The following is a 21,539-nucleotide window of genomic DNA, read 5'->3' on the forward strand; positions in this document are numbered from 1 at the left end:
CACTTAAAGAAAGAAGCATTTAGTCGTAGAGGGATAGAGCGAAGCAAGTATAGAAATTTTGGCAGGATTTTCATCTTAATTATATTTATGCGTTCGCTGATACTAATAGGCACTTTATGCATTTTCTTAAGAGATTTATCAGTTTCCTTCAAAAGTTCCTCATAATTTAATACAATAATCTTGTCTATTTTAGCCGAAATTCTAATCCCTAAATAAGTTGCCACGCTACAGACTCCAGATACTGGTTCAGAAGATTTATAGTTTAATAAAACTTGAGTCTTGTTAGTGTTAAGTCTGTAGCCCAATATTGCACCATATTTCTTTGCCTCCTCAACAACAGCCTTCAATGCTCCCTTAGGATTAGTCGAATATACAGCGATCTCGTCAGCGTATGCTGTGACTTTAAGACTATTCGAACCACATGTAAAAGGAATAATCTTAGATTGGCTTTGCAGAGGCAAAATAAATGGTTGTATTGACAGGGCAGATAATAGTGGTGACAGAGGGCACCCCTGACGGGTGCCACGAGATATTGGAATAATAGCAGATTGTAGTCCTGCGTAAGCTAGTTTAGCACTAGGATGGCAGTACAAAGATTTAATCAGATGCATAAGCCTGCCTTTGATGCCAAATTCTGTTAATGTGGCCCAGAGAAAGTCCTGCCCCACTCGGTCGAAAGCTTTCTCAGCATCTAATAGAATCATCCAGAGTGGGGTGGACTTTATCTTTGCCACATTAAATGCTGTTATTGCCATGTTCGCGTAGTGTCCCTCCCTGAGATGAATCCATGTTGTTGAGGGGACACCAATTCGGGAATATTAGCAGGGCAAGGCGAGTCGCAAGAATTTTAGAAAAGATTTTTCCATCGGTTATTGAGCTTTATCGCTCGACATGACCCACATTCCTCTGGGGGTTTGTTCTTCTTTAGAAAAAAGACAATCTGAGTGACATTCCAAGAATCAGGGGCGTTTCCTCCTGCCCTGATAAATCTAATCAGCTGAGTGAGAAGTGGAAGTAGTACGTCCATACAGAGCTTGTATAGTTCTAGAGGTATAGAATCCTCACCAGATGCTTTACCCGAAGGCAAAGCAGCTATCGCAAGTTTAACTTCTTCATTCGTGATATCAGATGATAATAAATCATATACTTCGGCGCCCACACTTTTCGTTAAATAGGTCTGCAGGTATTTATGTATATCAGCCATTTCTGGTCGAGCCTCTGGGGTATATAATTTTTGATAATAATCGGCAAACTGCTCGAATATCTGGTTTGGATGTTCATACACCACGTTATTAGGCCCTTTAATTAGCTTTATGTGTGACTCAACATTATCATCTGCCACCCTATATGCTTCCCAATTTTGTCACCACTTTCATATTGAGATATCCGGTACTTATTCAGTTTGGCTGTGCTTTTTTCTCTAAGTTCCTTTTTTAGGGGCAGATTTTAAGTCGATTAATGCATACCCTAAAGCATCTGCATTCGGGAGACCCCTTAACAGTGCTTCCGCTTGTTGGTTCTCAGCCATAAGAATATCCTCAATAGTCTTTTCTGATTCTTTCTTGTGTTCCCTGCTTTGTCTCCAGATATATTGTTGGGAGAATCCTCTGATTCTGGCCTTACATGAATCCCATACTACAGTAGATGCTGCAGAGTCCATTTATTTCAAGAAATTCTTTCAGCTGTCTCTTAATACATACTATGAAGGTTTCATCTAAAAGAAGGTATCTAGGAAACGAAAAGATCCTCACTCGCCTTCTCTCAGCTGACATTTAAAATGACAAAGAAATGGGATTGTGGTCATAGGTGACCCTAGGGCATATCTCCATTATGCTGGAGTCTAAAACTTCGTCTGAAACCCAGTCCATATCTATCCAAGAGCATAATTTATGTGCAGCCGAGTATTAAGTATAGCCCAGTATATTCGGATATAATACCCGCTAAACATCTCTGATAGTATGCAATCGACCAAGCTCTTTGACCGCAACCCCTGTTTTTCTCATCCTTTGAAAAGCGCTTTGTCTGGTGGTATCTATCTCATAGTTCATAATGCATTTAAAATCGCCCATCACCACCCTCTCACCTGCCCAATTTAGCAATTCCAAGATTAGTCTATCTATAACTGAAGGATCATCAATATTTGAGCCATATATTACGCAAAAGACATATTTTCGACCCTCTAATTCATCTGTACTATAGCCCATCTGCCACTTTTGTCTGTTAATGTTTTTATCAAGCTTAACTTTAAAGTATTTGTTTTAAAATGGCAACCCCTCTAGTTGAGGTATTTTGATCTGCGCTAACAACCACCTCGTATCCAACTGTTTTAATAGTCCTCGTCTTTGTAAGAAATATGCGTTTCTGTCAACAGCACTAGCTGTGGATTGTAAAATGATGCAGATTCAGTGAAACAGTTTAAGCTCGGGTGATCTTCAAGCCCCCAGTACTGGAGAAGATTTGTTGATTTTTTTCACAAGAGATGCATATCCTGACATCAGTGTACATTGACAAAGTATATATCTGAAAACTGGAGCCTATGGAGTGTAGCAGCTTGTAGCTGATGTCACAAGGTGACATGATGTATGCACTGTGCAGGCTGAGTCCTGTCTGAGATGAGAAAGAGCACTTTACCCAGCAAGAGGTTTCCTGGAACCCAGGCATCTAGGGAATTGTAATGGGGCCCACACAGGCAGCAGAGAATAAGTATAAAAAGCTCATAAATGTTAGCATGCCTGGTGATGAAAGTATGTGAGTGTCAGACAGTCTGAGAGCATGTGAGTGACAGTAAAAGAAGCCCTGTTTGAGCATGTGAATGAGTTAGTGTGTGAGCGATACTTTCAGTATAAGTGAGAAAAAGAGCACGTTTGACCAAGTGAGTAAGGTTGTGAATTTGTATATGTGGCTGTGAGTGAGCATGCCTGTGAGATAGTGGGAGCATGTGAGAGAGTAAATGAGAGAGCATGTAAAACTATGTGTGAGACTGTGTGAACATGTGAGTGAAAGAATGACATGGTAAGAGAACATGTGATCATGTGAGTGTGACTGAATGTTGGAAATTGAGGGGGGATGGGTAAAACCCAGCTCAAGCAGCAACATTAATTAATTAATTAATTCTGGTCAGTGTGAACATCCCAAATTAACCTGTGCCTAACCTTTTGGTAGCGTGGCACAAAGCAGTCAGGCTTTAACTTAGAGGCAATGTGTAAAGCCTTTGTACAGAACTTTAAACAGTAATGAAGTGAAAACGCAACACAATAAAAATAACACACCAATTAAGAAAGATAGAATAAAATAGAATATCAGCATTTAAATTTGAGACCATAATTACAAGTAGTACCACTTTACTAGGGATTAATAAGTACATTGAATATGCCAACATTGGTGTGGGTGTAAGCCAATTTCACCATGATTAAATAGGACAGCACAAGCACTTTAGCAGAGTCCTAAGGCCAGCAAAGAAAGTAAGCATCAACAGGAGGCTGGAAGACAAAAAGCTGGAGGAAACCATGCCAAGCATGTAAGGTCCTACACTGAGCATGTGAGGGAGAAGGTGAGTTTGTATGACAGTGAGTGAAGCATAGGACTGAGAGTGTGAACATAGGGGGAATGAGTGTGTGAACATTTTGGTGAGCATGGCCGAGCGTGCATGCGAGACGGTATGTGCGCATTATACTTGTACATCTGTCACTGGTCCTGGCATACTGGAAGTAATTATTGGATTACAGGCCACTAATGACATGAAGGCCTAGGCATGCTATAGATAACTCCTGGTATGTTCATGGGAAAATTGCTGGAGTTGACATATTGGATATAATCCTTAGCATAATGTATGAGAACAGTGTCATATGGTATGCCAGAGGAGGCAAATATTATGGCTGTGTTATGCATAATGGGAGCACCTATATTATGTGCGGGTTGTTAGGGCATTAATGAGAAAATGGTGGCAATGGCACAGTGGAATTAATTGACATGGGTGGTGGGCATCTATACCACATTTTAAAAGTATTAAAATATTTAATGTGTGGCCTATTGGAGACTAGGAACCTCTAGCAAATGTGTTTGGTTTTTGTGCTTTTAAAATTCTCTGTTTCACCCCAAGTAAAAAAAAAAGTCTCAGAGGGAAAAGCCCCCTTGCTACACCCACCAACCCTCATTGAAGAAATCAGGCTTCCTCTCTTTGTTAACTCGTTTGCTGAAATTCAGGGCAAGTGATCACACTACTCCACTTGCAAAGATCACTTGCTGCGATGACCTTAAGTAATTTCCAGTAACCGGTTGAAATCCTTGGAAATAATAAAACATGTGCCTGCTGCAAAAAGCTCCATGTATCTGAAATGAGTAGCTAGCGAGCGGCCCATTTTCACTGTCTGGGGAGCTACAGTATGCTCTTAGAAACAAAAATAAAATCAGGGAAGGAAAAAAATAAAAGCACACCTATAAAAAGAGAAAATGGAAAACTAAAGAATGGCCCTCCAGTCTGTACACTGACATGCACTCATTTTCAGGACGATGTGCACATGTGCCTGAAAAAAGGGCAGTCGAGCTTGTTCTGTGTTTTGAGGAGATACACCTGAAGAAGTCTTATAAACACCTTGAACGCATATGGCGTAAAAACAACAACTCTATAGATAAAGATGTCTATTGCAAGGCTTTAAAGAATATCATGTCTTAATCCGACATGCGCAAAATCAGTTTTACATCCAAAAGGTTGAGCCCTCTAAGAATTCTCCATAGGAGATCTTCAGGTTCGTTAAATCGTTATCTTCTTTGGAGCGTATTTCTGTAGTTACTACCTCGTCTGAGAAAATGTACATTGAATTTGCTCAGTTCTTTTCTGAAGAAATAGAAAAGATCTACACCTCCTTTCCGAAAGTACTTAGTGAAGCTTCACCGTATGTTCAATGGTCTTCTCCATCTGACTCTATGGAGAATTTCTCTCAAATAAAAACTCTTTCCATCCCAAAACTCCAGTTTCTCACTCCTACAATTAAATCTGGTTCCGCTTTTGACCCCGCCTCACCTATTAAATTGGAAGTGGGTATGGAAACTATCCTTCCTGTTCTATGTGAACTACTCAATCAATCTTTCACAAGTGGCCAATTTCCCTCTCAGTGGAAACATGCAGCAGTGGTCCATCTCCTTAAAAAAACCTTATTTAGATTTGGCCAAGCATGAAAATCTCAGACCTATTTCGCTGCTTCCTTTTTTCGCTAAAATAGCTGAGGTGCACTTTAATCGGCAGATAGTGTAATATGTGGTAAGAGAAAAGATCTTACACAAGACCCAATCAAGATTCCGACCTCACCATAGTACTGATTCCGCATTTTTACTTGCTGCAGGATCTTTGACACTTCTGGCTGATATGGGTAAGACCGCTGCTTTCATCTTGTTAGATTTGAGTGCGGCTTTTGGCATTGTATCTGCCAGCCTATGTGAACAGCTGCAGAGTTTCGGTGTTGAGGGTGTAGCCTTAATTTGGATACCTAATTTTCTCCAGAATCATACCGTTCAAGTGATCTAACAGCCTTTAGCCTCAGGTCTTTTCATTACGGCAGGGGGTGCTACATGGTTCGGCTCTTAGCCCGGCACTTTTCAATTTATATATGTGCCCTCTAGCAGATGTGATGAAGGGCTTTGTGTCAAAATCGTGTATTATGGCGATGACATCTAGTTAATTGTCTCCCTATATCAGGATGAGGGCCATTCTGCAACTAATCTCAGGAATTGCCTGGTATGCGTAGCTGATTGAATGGACCGCAGATGTCTGAAATTTAATGCTGGAGAAACAGGTGTTGATTGTGGGGAAACGGCCCACCTTCTGGGCCAACGTATGGTGGCCTGATGCCCTGGGACCTATCCCTAACCCAAAATCCAAGATCAAAACACTAGGAATCTGGTTTAACAGAAAACTTGCTTTTGATCGTCAGATAACCTGGTAGGGGTGCGTTTTGGCATATTAAAGATGCTTCATAAGATCATGGCATTACTCCCAGATGTGGCCAAAGATATACTGGTCCAAACCAAATTTTCATCTAAGCTGGACCACTGTAATGTGCTATACCTAAGAGCTTTCCAATGCAGCATAAGAGCACTTCAACGCATTCAGAATACTGCAGCTAAAATGCTGCTTAATGCCCCTAGGTTCTCCACTATGGGCTGTGCCCTAAGACCTCTTCATTGGCTCCCGATGACAGAAAGAATTTCTTTTAAAGCACTTTGCTTTTGCCACAGGATTATTAACTCAAGGGACCCCTGTTACCCAAACCCCCTGATTAAACCTTACCAGCCTACACTCCGTTGGAGTAACCATTGTGCTTTAAGAGAATGTGGCCTAATGGACAGGGTGGTGGACATCGGAGCTGGGGAACCGGGATCAAGTCTCGGCAGGGAAGCTTAACATTCTGTGTTTCAGGGCAAATCACTTAATCTCCCCATGCCTAACAAAAATGAATGCCTCCATATGTAACGTAGCTGATGCTCATGTAAAGCGCTCTGATACTTCCGGGTCTAGTTAATGCTATATAAAACTAAGCCTGGGCGTAGTTCGCATAGCCGCACTCCGCGGAGCTACGCGAAGATGCACTTGCACTCCGCGAACTACGCATAGCTCCGCGAGCATGCGTAGTAGCTTGCTTGACCCGTTCGCAAGCCATTTTTCGTCTTCGGGAGCGCCGTGGAACTCTGGAACCTGCTCGACACCACATCTCCAGACGTCGCCTTCCTCACGGAAACATGGATGAACGCCTCCTCAGCGCCCGACATCGCCGTCGCCATCCTGGACGGATACAAGATCACCCGGAGAGACCGCGTCAACGAGACAGGAGGAGGCATCGCCATCATCCACAAGAACACCATCCGCATCACGACCAACTCAGACGACACCCTCACAGCCGCTTAACATCTTCACTTCCAGATACACACCGACCCCAAGACCACACTCAGAGGCACCCTCATCTACAGACCCCCAGGACCTTGCACACAATTCAGCGAAGACATCGCAGACTTCAACAGCCCGCACGCCCTCGCCTTCGCTGACTACATCCTCCTAGGGGACCTCAACTTCCACCTGGAGAACAACAACGACAACACCACCACCACCCTGCTGGACAACCTCGCCAACCTCGGACTCATGCAACTGGTGAACACCCCCACCCACTACGCCAGACACACGCTTGACCCAGTCTTCTCCTCCAGCAAGTACATCTCCTTCAGCCACTCCACCAGACTCCACTGGACAGACCACAGCTGCGTCCACTTCAGCTTCAGAAAGACCACGACTCACCACCACCCGCAACAGGTTCCCCGCAGGAACTGGAACAAGATCACCACCGACCAGCTCACCACTTCACTGAGCCAGAACCCTCCCGCCAGCTCAACGGACCCCAACCAAGCAGCCAACAACCTCACACAGTGGATCACCAATTGCGCTCGCCCAACCAGCCTCGACCACTCGCAGTCCGGCTTCCGCGCCAACCACAGCACCGAGACCGCCCTCATCGCAGCCACTGACGACATCCGAGCCCTGCTCGACAACTGGGAAACAGCGGCCCTCATCCTCCTGGACCTCTCTGCAGCATTCGATACGGTCTGCCACCGCACCCTAGTGCAGCGCCTCAGCAACATCGGAATCCAAGAGAAGGCACTGGAGTGGATCATCTCGTTCCTCACCGGAAGAACCCAGAGAGTCCGCCTCCCCCCGTACAGATCCAAGGCCACCGAAGTCATATGCGGCGTACCACAAGGATCATCACTCAGCCCCACCCTCTTCAACGTCTACAGGAGCCCCCTCGCAGCCATCGTACGCCAACACAACCTCAACATCATCTCCTACGCCGACGACACCCAGCTGATCCTCTCCCTCACCAACGACCCAGGAACCGCCAGAACCAACCTACACGAAGGGATGAAAGACGTAGTCGAGTTGATGAGAAACAGCCGCCTGAAACTGAACTCAGACAAGACGGAAGTCCTCATCCTTGGATCATCACCCTCCGCCTGGGACGACTCCTGGTGGCCCCCTGCTCTGGGCAGCGCACCCAAACCAACGGACCATGCACGCAACCTGGGCTTCATCCTGGACTCCTCCCTCTCGATGACAAGACAAGTCAACACTGTCTCATCATCATGCTTCAACATCCTACGCATGCTCCGAAAGATCTTCTGATGGCTCGCCACCGAAGCCAGGAAGACGGTCACACAGGCACTCGTCACCAGCCGACTGGACTATGGAAACACCCTCTATACCGGAACCACAGTCAAACTCCAGAAAAGACTCTAACACATCCAGAACGCCTCCGCACGACTCATCTTGGACATCCCCCGACACAGCCACATCTCCGGACACCTGAGAGACCTTCACTGGCTCCCCGTCAGCAAGAGAATCATGTTCCAACTCCTCACCCACGCACACAAGGCCCTCCATGACCTGGGCCCCAGGTACCTCAACAACCGCCTGACCTTCTACACTCCCACCCGCCAGCTACGATCGACCAGCCACGCCCTCGCCGCCGTGCCACGCATCCGAAGATCCACCATGGGAGGAAGATCCTTCTCCTACCTGGCAGCCAAGACTTGGAACTCCCTCCCCATCCACCTCTGCCTGACCCAAGACCACCTCTGCTTCAGGAAGCAACTTAAGACATGGCTGTTTTAGCAGTAGCGGACCCCCCTCCCCCAAGCGCCTTGAGACCCTCTGGGTGAGTAGCGCGCTATACAAATATCCTGATTGATTGATTGCCTGCATGCTCGGGATGTGTAGCGCGCGAAGTTACCAATGAGGTTTGTCCCGCCCGCTCGCGTCCCCTTATTTCCGGTCACTACTAACGTGTTCGCGAGCTATTCTGTGCCAGATTGCAGTTTCTGCGTGTTCGGCAACTCGATCTTAACGACAAGCATCCTCGCGCACGCGAAAATGCTATTGAGCGCGCGAGAACTACGCTACGTAGCAGTTTGCGGAGTGTTCGACAACTTCGCGTTCTCCGCGGAGCGCGGAGTTGCCAAAACTCCGCGAACGGAGCGTAGTTCTCCGCCCAAGGTTATATAAAACTCCACACACAAAAAAAATAACAAAAAAAATGTGATCAAAGAAATTCTGTTACTTATAGTGCGAAGAGAAAATGGCCTGTTCCTTTGCCCCATAATGTACACTGTCAAAGATGGAAGCAAAACATAACAGACCATTGTGGAGAGAGAGAAAATATGAGAATGAATTTGAGAATTATTTTTTCTAATGATTTATTTGGTTACAAGATCATGGCAGACAACTAAGCCTGTGTGGCCTTGCAACAGGAATCTTCCAAGAATTATTATAGTCAAAATGTGCTCCCGCCCCAAACCCCCCGGGTTTGTTAGAGGATATAATCAACACCAAACTTATTGCCTGCCAATGTAACCTGTGGGAGTTCATGTAGCAAAATACTTCTCTGCTTGCTTTAACACAGTGCAATACCATTCCACCTTTTTTTCAGCTTCCACTGAAACATTACTCTTTCAGTTCTGTAATACAAAAAAATTAAGTGGTACAATACACATTATTGAATATCATAAAATGAAACCATTTTTTTAAAACACATTTTTAAATCTTGTTACCATTTTTAATTTATGAGTGTGCTTCTTCTCATGTGTGCAGTAGTTCTTTACAATTGTTCAGCAATAAAAGTATGATAATGACAAGGAGTAAATTAAGAAAGTAATTCATTTTCAATATATAGTCCATATAAATTACACTTTGGCTTTTGTTCTTTTATCAGTACTTTATTTTGCTTTGGTTTACACTAGACATTGGAAATGTCACTTATTGTGATGTCATTAGAACCAAGGTCATATTATGTTACTTCTTTTGATGAATTGAGGTCAAAGGGTGTGTGATTCCTTTTCTGCTTCCTCTGAACGTTTGATAAATCAATAGCCCTCTAAAACTAGCCAATGAGAGCCAGCCCCCCAAGCAATTGGTACACAGAAGAACCCAGGCTGACGAAGCACCACTGAAACAACTAGAGTGCAAATGGACCCAGACAGAGAACCTTCAAGGAAATCTTGAATCACTACCGCCCATCAAATTGGATCACCAGATACACTGTCTTGGGGGACCGTGTCAACTCCAGCTCCAACAGAAGCAAGAAAATCTTCGCCATAGTGAAACGTTGCACCTCAGCAGAAGCTACATCCAATTTCACCACCCATCACAGGATCTCTACAACAATCTCTCCTCTTCATTAGCAGCAAAGTCACCACCATATATAGCAACTGCAACCCAGAACTGGACCCAATAGAGCTTGCAAATTAACTCCTGATCTCATCCAAAGAGCTCAATATTTAACATGCCACTCCATCACCCCAGAAGACACATCCACCACCATAAAGTCCATCTGCAGTCAGACCCCTGTCCCCACCACTCCTTCTCCACAGGAGTTCTACCCATCAGCATCGTTCTCAGACCCATCCCGAACACCTGTCTCTTCCAGACACCTGGAAACACACTATGGCTCTCCCCCTACTTACAAAACCCTCTGCAGACCCCTCAATACTTGAAACTAACAGACCAATCACCCTGCTTCCTTACCCAGCCATGGTACTGGAGTAGATCATCAACAGATGTCTCACTGATTACCTCAACAACCATCAACTCCTTGACATCACCCAGTTTGGCTTCAGACCCAAGCACAGCGCAGAAACTGCGCTCATTGCACCAGAGACAACATATTTATGATTCTAGACAGAAGAGACAAGATTTCCCTCATTCATCTGGACCTCTCTGCAGCATTTCATAGCGCCTCCCACCCCATCCAACTCCTACACGTCATGGAAATCCAAGAACCCAATCTCAGATGGATCTGCTCCTTTCTTACATCTTTCAACTTTGGCCGTCAAGACTTCTGCGGAGTCCTGTAAGGGTCCTTCCTGAACCCGACAATATTGAACACCTACATGACCCCAGTAGCAGAAATCAGCAGTATGCACAATACCAACGCCTGCTCCTATGCTGACGAACACACCACTTATTCTCTCTCTCAAGTGGAAGACACTCAACACCCAGAGCAACTTCATAACATGCATGATCTAAATCACTGATTGAATGAGGACAAACTGCCTGAAGCTGAAGTCAAGAACCAATCTCTGTGGGACTTCATCTGGTGGCCAACAGAACTACGACCTACTGCAACACCTATGCTAAGGACCTCTAAATCATCTTCGACTGGAAACTTGACGTGACTGCACAAGTCAATGTTGTCAATATCACATGCTTCCAGGCTCTGAAGACATTGAGGAAGATCTTCTAGTGGCTACCAATCGACATCAAGAAAACCATCACCCACGGCCTAGACTTAAGCAAGCTGGACTACATTAACACAATTTACACTGGAAGCAACTCACCAGGAGTCTGCAGGCCCTTCAGAACTCAACAGCTGGGCTAGCACTCCACCTCCCACAAAAGAAATATATCTCCCTTCACCTCACCGACTTACACTGTTTGCCCATTCACAAAAGAGCACAATTACATTTTTTCACCCACACTTTCAAGGTGCTACATACCGCAACAATAGCATATGCTGCCACAAAACCCCGAAGCAACTTCATTAGGTTAGACTCCTACTCGCTCACATCCCACGCATACAGAGAACTCGATCTGGAGGTTGTGACTTGCCCAAAATAACCTGCCACCACGTATCCAGGTCTCCTCGTCATTTCTAAAACCCCACATAAAGTTGAGGACCTGAAGCAATCTATTGTGGCACTTGATGGGGCTAGTTTCTTACCTGCTTGCTGGTTCCAGGCTACCCTCCTCGGTGAAAGTGTGCTTTACAGATCTGCATAACAGAACATAACTGGAGGCAAAAGGCGAGAAGAAAGAAACAAGATGATGTCAAATGGATGGTGGACAGAAAACAAAATCCAAAACAAGTGTGAATTTAGAGGAGTACAGCATTACTCCTGGGTCATGCCCAGCCACTCCCTGCCTTGTAATGTGGGCTGGAGTTTGCTTCTTTTCTTTAGAGTTCCTGCCAGACATTCTTTCTCTCCCCTGCTGCTCTTGGGGTGAGTGTTTGCAGTAATGATGCTCTCCTGCCTTGGAGATGCGGCGCGTCGGTCCAAATGTGCCCGGCTTAGTGCGCTTAGCAAGCATGGAAGGTGATCCCGCTGCTCCTCTGGGGGATAAACGTCCATCTGTATAAAACCCCCACACATCTGGTCACTGCACCTCCAGGCACCACAGAGCTGGACCCCGGAGCTGCTTCCCTGCATCCCCGCCACAGAGGTAGGTTCCTGCAGAGTCCTGGGCAATTCAAACCAGAAAAATAGCAAATCCAGCCCTGTATATCTCAAAAGAAATCACGTTTGTCAGTCTGTAATTGCCCCAGGTTCTGTGTTTAGTTTGGGACTCGATATAATGTATTCATAAATATTTCTGTTCCATCAGATGCTGGGGCGCGCCCATGCACACCCCCGTCTGTTGGTTTGGGAGCTTTAGGACTGTTTCAGAGGCACCTAGAAACTGGCTTTTGGAGCAGCGTGCGCTACTGAAATGGTATTAGAAACGTCTCCTCGTCGATTGTGTGTATAAAGATACCTTTGACTTAGCCTTGTCTTAAATGTGACAAACAAATCCGGAACCTAAAATAAAGAACAGCCTGGTGGGCAGCTTGTAAGCAAATTGTCTATACTAAATAAAACACAGCAACATAGTAAAGAAACATTAAAAAATTCAGACAACATGAAGGCATAAGAACGTGTCGAGTACTCCTGTAGACACCCACCACCAGCTGATGATTATAGTTTAAGATGTGCAAACCTGCGCCGTCACAGTGTACCAGTAGGAGGCGCCCTGATAATGTTTGAATAAATCACTAGAATTAAACATTGTATTGTTACCAGTGCCACACAAAATGGGAACTTTATCTGTGTTTCTTCTCACCCTGCCCCTTTCAGTCGATTTTACTGTCTTGTCTCTGTAAAGTTTACGAATGAATAACCGCAAACAAACAGAGAAATGTTCAATAAATGTGAGTGGCAGTACAGGATACATTATGATTTCAAGTCAGACCCATAATCTCAATTCATGCATGCGTTTCTACTATATCTTGTCCGAGAATGAATCCCTCAACGTAAAATGTCACTTACTAATATATTACAAACACCAGTTGATCCCCCAAACATTCTGAAAACTGTTAAACTCTAGGAAATATGATTTTAAAGGCGGAATTTAGTGTCTAATAGTGTTAAGCAATAAGTACTTGGAAGTTAGGTTTGGCCTTGGAGAGAGCTTTAGTTGCCTCATCAGAGACAGCTGTGTTTCTATTTTGTTACAGAGACCCCTGACGAAGAGCCCCGAGGCTCGAAATGCATTGGGTAATTTAAGAGTTTGTGGAGAAGTGTTGCTCAATGGTTAGAGTGGCAGACCCTGGTGCAGAGGTCTAGCCCGGGACCAGGGTTCAATTCCCCGGTCTTGGGCTCAAAATTCCACGGACCTGATAATTCTCGCCTCGGTGCCTATTCCAATCATGGGTCCCACTCTGCAACTCTGGGCAATAGCTTTCTTAATCTCCACAACGGCCCCAACAGCGCTGGGATGCCTGGCATCACCTTGGGGGTGCCCAGGGGTGGACGCCTCACAGGGAAAGTCAGGATGGGTTCCACAGCGGTATTCGTACAAGCGCCTTGAGACCCTTGCGGGTGAGTAGTGCGCTATACAAGTATCAATTTACAATAAAAGAGTCCATTCTGAAGTATGTTTGACTATGTTTGACTACACATACTGCCGCTTGGTAAAAGCCAGATGGGCAGGAAGAGGCATTTGAAACTGTCGAATAAAGCATTCAAGGTCAATGAAGCTGTCTCTGGGATGTTTAAATTAAGCAGGAAGTGTGGTGATTATTAAGTAAAAGAACAATTGACACCTGATAAAATGGTGAACCGATTAAGACTGACTTTGAGGAACGTCTCCCTCGCAGCAGTGCGACAGTGGGGCGCATGAGTGACGCACTCTTTTTTGTATCTTTGAATAAACTGTGATTTGGAACGACTCGCGAATTGTTCGCACGCACTTTCATTGATTACAATGGACAAATTGGTTTGCAGAAATAAGGGAAGGAGTGCATGCTCAAAACGGACTTTCACTTGTTTTTAAACTGCATATAAAACCCTAAAGTGAGAGCGATATACACCTCTGTTGGTCTGAAGCAACTGATAAGCATATAATGGTATCCATGAGTCATCTCATGGGGAAGAGAGAAATAAACAGGAAGAGAGAAGAAAAGCCCAGAGTAAAACGGGGGAAAGGCTAGCAAAAGAAATAGAATACAAAGCTGCATTCTAGTGATCTAACAGGACCACCAGTGCCATATCCGGTGATAACTGTAAGAACACCACCGGTCTCCTGTTAATGATAACGAGGCAGAGTGTTAATATGGGGAGTAAACAGCAGACTCCTGTGTCTCCTGTGAATGATACTGTGTATCCGTGTAACAGGAGAGCTCAGAGTCTGCTAAGGATTTATGTATTTCATACAGAACGGGGCTTAGAGTCTCTGGGGGCTTTGTTATATGAAATGACTCAGCAGAGCTTTACCTCTGAAGAACAGACGTACGTGCTAAGTGAAGTGTCTTGGCGCTACAGAACCCCCACCTCCACAATGAAGCCTATCCTGACAAAGCCTGCCTTCACCTTCTATTATCCACTTTCACATGCGTCCCATAGGTGAAATATTTTGGGTGTCTGTTCCGTGTTAGCCTTAGTTGCACAGAACCCAAGTGTAGGACTTGCCCCTTTTTGGCTAAAGTCCCTAAACTTTTTGCTTTCTCCCTAGACCTTTCCTTCTGACATGGTGTTGCCAACTTAGATGCTTTCAACACTTTGCCACTGCTAAACAGTGGCAAAGTGCAAGTGCTCCCTGTGTAAAGTATCATGGTAATTGGATGCCCATGATTGGTATGTTTGCCTTACTAGTAAATTCCCCAGTAAAGAGCACTATGTGTGCCAGGGCAGGCAATGCAAATGCTACTAGTGGGCCTGCAGCACTAATTGTGCCACTCACACAAGTAGCCTAAAAAGGGAGCACAGTTCTGCTATTGCAGGGTCTGCGCGCAGTTTGTTAAACTGCCATGTTGTTCTGACAAGTGCACCCACTCGCCAGACCTTACCCTTCCCTTTCTATGTACATCAGACACCCTTCTAGTAGGTCTAGGGTACCCCCTGGGCAGGGTGCAGTGCATGTGAAAGGTAGGACATGTACTAAGGTGTGTACTATGTCCTGACAGTGAAATAATCTCCATTTCGTTTTTCACTGTTGAAAGGCCATCTTGCCCATAGGATAGAATTGGGAGGCTGTGTAATATGTTTTCCAGCCTATCTTTACAAAGGCTTAAGATAGAGAGGTAAAGTTCAGTATGCCTGAACTCACAATGTAATAACACATCTTTCTATGAAGGTGGTTTTTGCATTGTGTGCTACACTTTTAGAAGTGACAGGGTTGTTGTGCTCTGAACATTTCTGCGTGTCTCTGCCTGGTTGTGGATTGACTGTCTGGATTTGAAAGCAATAGGATCTGGGGAATGTCTTGACCAAGGGAAGGAGGTGAGACAGCAACAGGCTGGCCTGCATCTAGAGTGTAGGGGGAGGAGTAGCCCCTAAAGGTGAAGATGCCTGGGTTGCTGCTATAAAACAATTGTCCCATCTCCTTGTGAGTGATTGAGAATCCAGACCCAAACTAATCAAAGGAAGAAGGTGTCATTGCCAGGGAGGCCCCCAGAACTGATTTGAACAGGGGCCAGTGCCCCCTGAAACACAAAGACTTCAAAGCCATTAATGGGTATAACTATTAGAGCTGAAGCCCCTGCACTTTGGAGAATGGCTTGGTCAAGATTGAACAAGGCTGGAGCTACTTCATGTTCAAAAGGAACCTTTGCCAAGGAAGAAACAACTGAAGGGACTGAAGTAAAGGACTGACCCTTGCTGTGTGTTCTGGGGCTGCCTGCAGTTTGCTGGTTTAAACAAGGAAAGGCTAAAAGGACTTTGCTGTGTGCTGTGCCCCCCTGCTTGAAACGACTTTGATGTGCTGTGTCCTGAAGTAACATCCCCAAGGGCCTGAGGTGAGCTGGCTCCCTGTTGCGGAAACAAAGGGACACAAAAGTTTCCAGGAGTGTCAAGCGCTGCTGTATGCGCATGCTTGTTGCAGCCGGAGACCCTCGTAAGTTGTACCCTGTGATCGTGGCACCTGGAGTCTAAGCAAGGATCAGCTACACTGTGTGCGTGTGCTTTTCGCAGCCTGAACGTTTTGTAAGGATTGTCCAGTTATCGTGTGCACTGGAATCCTACTGAGTCTCATTGACGCTGTGTGCGTGTGATTTGTGCAGCGTGAGACCTTCGTGAGGATTGCTTTGTCATTGTGCACACCCAGAATCCAAGCGAGTCTCATCGATGCTGTGTGTGTGTGCTTTGTGCAGCGTGAAACCTTCATGACTATTGCCTTTTTATCATTCACCAGGAGTCCAAGTGAGTCTCTGACACTGTGTGTGTGTGCTTTGTGCAGCATGAGACCTTCGTGAGGATTTCCTTGTTAACGTGCACCCGGAGTTAAAGTGAGTCTCAGCAATGCTGTGCGCGTGTTCTTTGTGCAGCCTCAGACCTTTGTGTGGAGTGCCTGGTGATCGTGCACCCTGACGCTTAAGGAAGTTTCAACGACGCTGTGTGTGTGTGTGCCCTGTGGCAGCCTGAGATCTTCATAGCAGTAACGGCCGAGGCCGGCAGCCCCAGAGGAGCTGAGCCGCCGGCCCAAGCCCGCCGTTGCCCATTTACCAAGATTGCATTGGAGGCCCAAACCGCTGGTCGAGGAGAGGACAGTGGGTTCACTCTTGGGGTGGTGTGTGGGCTCGCAGGGACACGCTCTCGGCCTCTCTCTCATTCTGGCAGCGCAAGCCTCTGCTTCGGCTCGTATCATGGCCTGTATTGCCAAGGGTGTGGCAGTACCGGGGCCGGAGTGCGGAGCTGCAGTTCTGGTTACAGCATTCTGGGGGCAACTGTTGACAGAGGCTGACTGCGAGTAGAAGAAGTGGCGGAGAGGCTGCCAAAGGCACTGTGATCGATGTCGGAGTGTATTACGCTTTATCTAATTTTTGCATACTGGAGTACCTGATTATCGTATTACACATTGCATAATTTCTGCATAACGGAGTACCTGATTAGTGTATGACGCATTGCATTATTCCTGCATAACGAACTACCTGATTAGTGTATGACATATCGCATTACTTGCTGCCGTACCTGCTTGTCGTATGATGCATTGCTTTGTTTCTGCATAACAAACTAACTGATTAGCATATAAATCATTGCATTATTCTTGCATAACAAACTACCTGATTAGTGTATTACGCATTGCCTTATTTCTGCATAACAACGTACCTGGTGGTTGTATTACGCATTGCATTATTCTTACCTTGCAAAGTGCCGGATTGTTGCGTTACGCATTGCATTACTTTTACCATGCAAAAGTGACTGATTCTCGCATTATGAACTGCATAACATGGTATTAGGATTATAGTAGGATGTTTGGAAGAGCTCATTAATATCGCCAGAACTTACAAGGGCTGGCTGGCCTAACAACTGGTCAGGGGAGATAGTACACATATTCATATGTTGGATTGATATTGTGTTGTCTTATCCTATATCTTTTTATATAACATTTATACTCGTTTTTATAACATTTGTGTGGAGTCCATTTGTAGTGTCATCATTGGGTTGCTGTGAGCGTGGTTGCAAATACTTTACACATTTGCCTTGAAGATAAGCATGGCTGCTCGTGCCAAGCTACAGAGGGGGTGAGCGGGGTCTATCTCAGAAGGTGACCTTCCTTACCCTGATGTGGAACTGCGGGCCCCTATTTGGCCTAAGGTACCTACTTCAGCCAACCAGGGATCCCAGGTCTAACACCAAGCTTACAGTAAAAATGAAATGACCACGATTGCGCTCTGTTTCTCCCAGTGAGAGAATAGCCACTAATTTCCGACTGCCTATTCAGGATACACTTTGAATGGCACACTCACTAGAGTTTGTGACCTCTGATTGGTCCCCAAACTCTGGTCGCCATTTCCTTGCTTGTGCTGATAAATAGTGGAGGCCTCTGATTAGTCCATGGACTCCTGTGCGACCAGAATCACTTTCATCATACGATGCACGAGAACTTATGCATGCACAAGAGACAAGATAAAACCAGACAGGCATACAGAGAGCAGACCACTGCACCACCAGGCACTCATTTCCACAAACTCCAATACACATAAAACACCTATGCACACATGCAATTAAACATACAGTAATCTGTACACACAAGAGCAACGTCAGACATTACAGCGTACAGCTTGAGAAAAAGGGTGAGGTGCATCAGAGGCCACAAGTTGATGACCCTCAGGAGATCACTGCACAACATCTGCCAGGATGGGATGATTGCTGAGTGTGTTGTATCAGGGATGACTTGAGGACGAACAGAGAAGGGGATGAGGTGGCTGTGTCCCATGTCACTTAAGAAATTAATGCAACAAATCCATCAACTCATTTTACTACTATTATCTCCCTAATCTATTTCTAGAGACTCTTTCCTTCTCCATCTCTCCGTTTACTCATCCTCCTACTATGATCTCCCAATAAACACTTTCTTGACTCTTTCCTCTTCTATCCCTCCATTATATTTTTCAATCCAAAATACAGACTCACCTGTCCACTGCTCAATTTTACTCATATTTCCCTATACTAATCCACAACTAATGCTTTTGAGATTCGGAGTAAAGTGCTAAAAGTGCTTCAACGCCTCATCCAGGGTAGTAAGTGCTATACAAATACAATTACAATTAACAGTAATAGACTCTTTGAAACAGTGATCACCACCCTTGACTGGTCCCATGACAGTTTACTGGGATCCATAATAGGTTTTTGGAAGAGAGATATGATTTTAGGTGAACATTTGTAATGTTTCGTTAGACATTGGCGTGAATTATTATGTGTCTTTCAGCTCTTATAATTCCTGAGATGTCAATAAGGTTGGAGGGGGGATGTCTGCATGAAACAACACTTTATTAAATCTACAGCAGCAATAATAAATGGTATGTTGCTTGGAAATCTTTGTAGTTTTATTATATCGAAAATGCTAAAAAAATATTATGTTGACCAAATACTGTTATATATTTGTATAATTAATTAAAATATATCATCCATTTCTGTTAGATCACCTTACAAGTCATGGTAATTAAATTACTAACATAGAAACGGTGCAGCCATGTATGGGACGAAGGAATAATTTACATGTGTGTTACGGGAGTCAGAGCAGAGGTACAGAAAGTGTCCTGTACACATGGATAAACTCTGTAGATTGCCTGGTTATAAAACATTATGCACAAGGTAACACTGGCCACTGCGCATGTGATTTGCCCAGGAGGCAACACACATATCTAAAAAACAGTATGATTTGTATTTTTTCGTGGCAAGTAGTATTTCTGAATGCAACAATAACACATAAATATATATTTTTCTTTAGTCGATGGAAGCAAATGAAGATTTTCGGAAAGGAGCACCCAATGACGGACCCCAATGTCAGCACATTCCACCCTTCTTCATTTATCCTGGGAGGCGAGTCTGGCCACAGCTGGGTGGCCCTCCCTATCGGCCTCATGTATGCCACCGCCTTCCTTGGAAACTGTGCCATCCTCTTTGTTGTGAAAACTGATTCCAGCCTCCATGAGCCGATGTTCATCCTCCTCTGCATGCTGGCACTTATTGACCTTGTCTTGTCCTCTTGCACCATGTCAAAAATGATAAGTCTTATTTTGATAAATTCAAGGGAAATAGAATTCGGTGCCTGCCTCACACAAATGTTCTTCATCCATGCCCTTTCAGCTATGGAGTCCACCATACTGTTGGCTATGTCATTTGACCGGTATTTGGCCATCTGTAACCCCCTGCGGCATGGATCTATCCTCAGCAATAGGTTTCTTGTCACCGTGGCAATAGTGGCTGTGACGAGGAGTCTCATACTCTTCTCCCCGCTACCGTTTCTTCTTCAAAGGCTCTCATACTACAGAAGCAACGTGCTCTCCCACACCTACTGCCTTCACCAGGACATCATGAAGTTGTCCTGCACCAATGCCAAAGTCAATTTTGTCTACGGCTTGCTCATTGTTCTGGCTGTCATGGGTCTAGACTGTCTACTCATCCTGATCTCGTATGTTCTGATTGTGAGAACTGTAGTGCATCTTTCATCGAGGGCGTCAAGAGTGAAGGCGTTTCACACCTGTGCGTCTCACCTGAGTGCAGTGCTAATGTTCTATCTTCCCTTGAATGGATTATCAGTGGTTCATCGGTAAGGGAAGAATACTTCTAGCACTGCAACCTGGATGGCCCATGTCTACCTACTTGTTCCTCCTGTATTGAATCCTCTAGTTTATGGAATCAAGACAAAACAGATTAGACAAAAGATACTGGCAGTGTTCCATCATAACACTATCCATGTAGAGCACTTTACTTAACGGAATTACATGAAATGCAATAATGATGTTAAATGATCCAATAGAAGCAGCGAGTGAGGGCCAGTAGTCTCCTCTGTCAGAAAAACAAAAGTAATTTGTACAGATAACAAATTGTCAGAAGACTTTCTAGCTCCTAACAAAGACAACAACAGGATTGCCACCTCCTGTTCTTGGGGTCTCAACCTCAGCGAGCATACTTTTTTTTTAAGAAGGTTTGTTTCAGAAAGGTTGAATGACATGCACTACATTGTTTTAGGTATTACGAGAAACGATGCAAATGTGGAGTTGATGCAACTAACCATTGCTTTTTATATCCAGAGTAGAGTCAAAACTGGTTCTCATGTAATGCTCTGCAGGACAGTGTGATATTTGATTTTCATTTCTTTAAAGATTTGTGTGAGAAAGTCATCCTTTTTCCCCTCTTTAGCCAAATTTTGTTGGACTGGTACTGATGGTAATTGACTCTGACTGTGCCCTGGTCTCTGATGACCAGGCCCACGGCCAGTGCTCTGATTGAAAAGGTACATGGTAATTAGGTATAATTACAACTGGCAATGACAGACCCCTGTAAGTCCCTAGTATATAATAAGGAAAGAGGGATTCAAACTACCTATAAGCCCCTAGAATATAATAGGGCAGGGAGGTTTAGAGGCCCAGTAGATTTCCTGCACTGGAGTATGCACTACTGTTCTGCCTGCTGTCACTTTTAAAGGCAGCTCTGCTTTTCAGACTGACTTTAAATGTAAATTCTATGCAAATTCGACATTGGTGGTAAATGTACTTCCAAAGTTGTAATCTAACTTATTGTTCAGATATGTCACCCCTAAGGTCTTTCCTAGGTATCCCAGGGGTAGGTGACCTTGTAAACTATAAGCAGGGACATTAAAGACTGTGTTTTATAAGCCCTGGTGAGGAAAGAACTGGCAATTTCATTTCCCCACATGTAGATTATTAGCTCCATTGGCTAACATTTAATACGTTATTTAAGTATACATAACCATAGGAAGGGGCTTAAAATGTCATTTAAGGACT

General features: G+C 44.7%; 1 pseudogene; it reads left to right on the forward strand.

Moving 5' to 3' along the window:
• The first annotated feature begins 19,559 nt into the window (after positions 1–19,559).
• LOC147693495 (olfactory receptor 51E2-like) lies at positions 19,560–20,507 on the forward strand (annotated as a pseudogene).
• Positions 20,508–21,539: the final 1,032 nt, after the last annotated feature.

The sequence above is a fragment of the Lissotriton vulgaris genome, chromosome 8, assembly GCF_964263255.1.
Source record: "Lissotriton vulgaris chromosome 8, aLisVul1.2, whole genome shotgun sequence".
NCBI lineage: Eukaryota > Metazoa > Chordata > Amphibia > Caudata > Salamandridae > Lissotriton > Lissotriton vulgaris.